Below are 4,602 nucleotides of genomic sequence, written 5' to 3' on the forward strand. Positions count from 1 at the left end.
CAGGGGTCCTCCCCCCCCCGGCCACAAGCCCGCCTCAAGTCCTCCGGCCCACCCCCCCCCCAAGTCTGGCCTCGGGGCCCAGGGCCCCTCAGTCCTGGGTGCCCCGTTTCCCCCGCCTGGACCCAAGTTCCGGTCCCCTCCCCTCCCCACGTACCCCCGCGGACCGGGCGCGGAGGGCGGCGGCCCGAGTTTCCCACCTTTTTTCCCGTCCCTGAAGCAGCCGGGACTTCTCGCGCTGTGCCGCCTCCTCCTCCCGCTTCATGGAGCCATGCGCCTGGGTGGGGGCTCCCGAGAGAAGCGGGCCCTCCAGTCGGAGTGAAGAGCGTCGGGCCGGGCCAGGCCGGAGAAAGAGGAGGAGGAAGGGGGGAGGAAAAGGAGGAGGAGGCGGAGGCGGCGACGGCGGCGGCGGCAAGGAGGAGCTGCTGGAGGGATTCCCCGGGTGGCTGGAGGACTGAAACGAGGTAGGAACTGGGTCCTCCGATATCCCGGCAGCCTTCCGGAGACAGTGAGGTAATGGAGGAAGAATGTACGGAGTCCTCCAGAGGCCCATCCACCCTCCTACAACCAGGAGAAACCATAGAGAAGAGGCCGCGTCTCGCGCGAAGGAATTATAAGTACAAAAGCGCGACTCCGGTGTGGGTCACATGACTAGTGTTGGCCCACCTTATTGGCCAGTGGTGAATACGGGGAGTTAGGGGTTGTTATTCGATTGCTCCCCCGCCAAGGCGACGGTTTTACTTTGGAATTAAGGCTCCGCCCCCATACCGATACCGGAAGATACGAGTGGGAGGGGGTTGATCGCCGCCCGGAAGGTGGAGCGTGTGGACTACAGCTCCCGACCTTCAGAGTGGCGAGCAAAATTTAGTGCATGTCGGTCATTGTAGTTCTGTCCATGAGAGCTACATCCCGGGAGTTGTAGTGCGAGCCCGAGGGTAGTGCGGGCTCGGAAGCGGGTACATTGTCCTGCTCTGCAACCCGCTCTGGCGTCTCCCGAGCCCACGACCCTCGAAGCCGAGGCGGCAGACGAGGCATCCCAAGAGTGAAGGGCTGACCGGAGGTTAGAGTAAGCGGTCTCAACTGAGTCTCTGGAAGGTCGCCGGGTTTGCCTTTCTCAGTAGGTTGGTCCCCAGCCCAACTCTAGCACGTGCAGATGCTAGCAGGATGCGCCAGCGAGCGGACCTCACCGGCCTTTTTCACTAAGCGGGGGAGCAGTGACCAAGTACCCGTAAGTGACTTACCCAAGGTCACGCAGGCAACGTTTACGTCTGGTTCTGGAACCCAGAACCCTTCGGATTCCCTTTCCCCCCTCCCCCCAGTCCCCCGGGAGCTGGCGCCTACCGTGAGGTTACACATCTCGGTGCTCTTTGCCAGCTTCTGCCTGTGCCCTTAAATTTGGCAGCAGGAGCGTGGCCTGGCGTGTGTGCGTGCGTGTGTATGTGTAAGTGAGTGAGCCGCTTCTGGTCTAGAGTAATCGGGCTACTCCTTGGTAGTTATATGTAACCTTGGTGGAGTCAGTTAATTCTTACTTGTAAGATAGGCAGTACGAGTATTATTAAATTAGTCTCCCTGAATTAGGAAAACACTTTATTTTCAGAAAACTACAATGCAAATGGAAGCTTGTTTTTATTGGTCAGAAGAGGAATAAACTCGGTTTTCTGGAGCACAGGAATTGAGCTGAATAAATAGCACCTTATTCTCTTCCCTTTCTAAAATTCTCCTAAAAGGAGCTTCGGTTCAGGTCAGTTCATTTGACTGTATTTTTTTTTTTTGACATATTTGAAGGCGTTTTTAGGAAATGGAAATAAAGGTTTATTATGAGGGGGGAATATAGTCAGAGCTTGTGGAAGGAAGGCAGTTTTAAAGTGATCTGGAACCAAAGAGAGGAGCCATTTTTAGAACCTACAATTGCATTCATAAAACTATGAGAAGAAAGATTCCTTATATGTGTCTTAGGGCTGCAGAGGACGGTCTCAATTTGCATCTTGGCATTCTTACTGCTGTACAAAGAAATAATGAAAATGTTTGTCTTCTGAGACCAAGAACAAGTGTCTAGTAAAAAATGCAAATCATATGTAACAGTAAAGCTTTCCAACAAAACACTTCTGCTCCAGAATACACAATGTAAAGTGTCAGAATTTCTTCTATAAGGGATGAGGAAAGATCATTAGAGAAAATTTAACGCACATTTATATTAAGGAAAAGAGCAAAAGAAGCAACCCATAGGATTTAGTATCATAATGCTCTCAATCAGTTGGGGGAGTGGGATGAGGGCAGAAGGGAAAATCAGGTAATTATTTTTAATCTTTAAAAAATCCTTCTCCCCTTTTTAAATCAAACTTCAACAAACATTCAATTATATAGACACAAAGATAGAAAGGAATGTATAGGGAACTATGAATATTATATACACACCTTGCTTTCCTTTTTAACATATACAATAGTTCAGTATATTATATTTATAGTTGCTTTTCTTGTCGACAGTTTCTTATGTTCTCTTCCAGCCTGTTCTTTTGCAGAAGAAAATAATTTTCTAGAAAGCTGTTTCTACAAGTCTACTGTATTCCTGTGACAGGCTTGCTGACCCCATCTTTTAAGGCCGCATAAGCAGTCGTCTAACCTTTCTTGTCTTTGCATGACAGACTACTGGATGATCCATCTGGACCATAGCCAAAAGTGTGTGAGGCAATAAGCCAGAATGTAATTTTTCTGTGTGTGGATAAAAAGGCCAGGTCCTAACAAAGTAATCAGAATAAATTTGAAATACTGAAGGTCTTTCCAGTAGAAAGTAACTCTTAAAGCAGGAAAGGAAGTATTTGCCAGCTGGGAAAGAGATTTAATCTTATTGCTCCCAAGGCAGTACTGCAGTCATTAAATAGCACACAGATAAGGGGAGTTATTATTGCTCCCATGTTATCACCGTGCAGAGTGCCAGGAGGTAAAATGATGGTGCTGAAGTTGGACTCTGTTCAACACCAAATTAAAAGAAAATCATGCTTTGAGCTATCAAAAAAGATAAATAAAAGATTTAGAAATAAAGCAGGGATAAGAGGTAGCTGGTTTTAGAGTTAAAAAGTGATGCTTAAGACAAAAGGGTCAAGGAAATAAGTAGGCGTGACTTTGAGGCCCTTTACTGTCAGTAACCTGGGTCCTAGAGTACAATGAGAAAGAAGTAAAAAGTAAAATAGTGTGCTAACAACAACCAAAAAAGCACAGAGCATAAAAGAAAATCTCTGAAGCTTCCTGAAAAAATAATGGGTCCTACTTAAAGAAGCATTCAACTTTTTAGTCTCAGTCTTATTTATAAAGTGAGAATGATAAAACTTTTTCATTTGATAAGTTTAAAAAACTCTTTCATGAGCTAGACTTTTACAGAAAATGGTGGTAAACAAAGTTAGTATCTTTGCTTTTTTTCCATTTCCCATCATCATGATTTATTTGAATAGATCAAGCAGTAGCTGTTGCAAGTATATGCATTGCCTTCATATTTGTATTCCATTAAGTAGATGGTCTGGCCATACAATCCAGGCAGCTTCCATATTATATTCCCACATTAATAATAAGTCATTTCCTTTCTTTCAAGATAAGCCATTTTCCTTTTTGTAAAATCATGGTGGGTGCTATATATAGTGTTCTCTCTGTCTAGTACCTAATTTTTTTTGGAATAAAGTATTATTTGGAATAAAGTATTATTAGGTAGAACTAAGCTTCTAGCTTCTGCAACTCTTTGACCTCTTGTTTCTCAAAGCTGAATTATATTTCCCAGCTTTTAGGGGAGGACGGCTATCTTCCCTGTCCCTATCTTCCTGCTCCTATAAAGCACTTTATACAATTTCTCTGCAACTTTATATTCTATAAGAGATGTTGGCAGATAAATTGCCTTTATCTATGATGGTCTTTTTACTTATACTAATAATGAACAATTAAAGATGAAATAACTTGGTACATGGTGAAATGATTTTCTTATTTTCTTGGGATACATGATGAAGCCAACTACCAATTCCTTTGTTTGCTGATCCAAGGAGAGCCTTCAAACCATTCTTTTAATTTAGCTCCAACTTTTCTTTGTCTTGTGGTTTTGTTAATCATGAGAATATCAATAATGACATGGTCCAGTGGTTCCAAGTATGTCAGTTTATTGGTCATTGATTAAAGATCTTAGAGTTAACGTTCCTGCCGCTATGGGGATTCTTAGCATCCTCTGCCACCACTCTGTCATCTTCAATGAGGAAGAGAGCCAAATTGGACTGAGAACCATTAACATTTTTTTTCCCTTTATTTCTGATTATGGAGATGGTTGTCATTTCAAAAATCGTCAACCAAGCCTGTGCCACCAAAAGGTAATCTACTGAGGATTAATCTCTATACTCATCATGGGCATCAGACAGCAAATTTATTTGATCCTTAGGACTATAGTCAAAGGTTTTTGAGAGTAAAAGAAAATTCTGCCAAAACTTCTGCCCCTCAGTGGCATAATTTGCTTGATCCCAGGTTCACCTCTCCTGGAATAGGACTCTGTGGAAGCCTAACAATTCACACAAGAAAAACCAAATGAATGAGAAAATGTGTTTCCCCAATGATGACATGTATTTGGAAGGCCACTTT

At 44.2% G+C, this 4,602-nt stretch overlaps 1 protein-coding gene across 1 annotated transcript in view; it reads right to left on the reverse strand.

Moving 5' to 3' along the window:
• AMMECR1L (AMMECR1 like) overlaps nucleotides 1-400 on the reverse strand; it is a 26,278-nt gene extending 25,878 nt beyond the window's left edge. The window contains exon 1 of the mRNA XM_044669972.1: nucleotides 198-400. The gene's annotated coding sequence lies outside the window, so the exon portion shown is untranslated. The remainder of the gene's footprint in view (nucleotides 1-197) is intronic.
• Between the last annotated feature and the right edge of the window lie 4,202 nt (nucleotides 401-4,602).

This window comes from Gracilinanus agilis, chromosome 3, assembly GCF_016433145.1.
Source record: "Gracilinanus agilis isolate LMUSP501 chromosome 3, AgileGrace, whole genome shotgun sequence".
NCBI lineage: Eukaryota > Metazoa > Chordata > Mammalia > Didelphimorphia > Didelphidae > Gracilinanus > Gracilinanus agilis.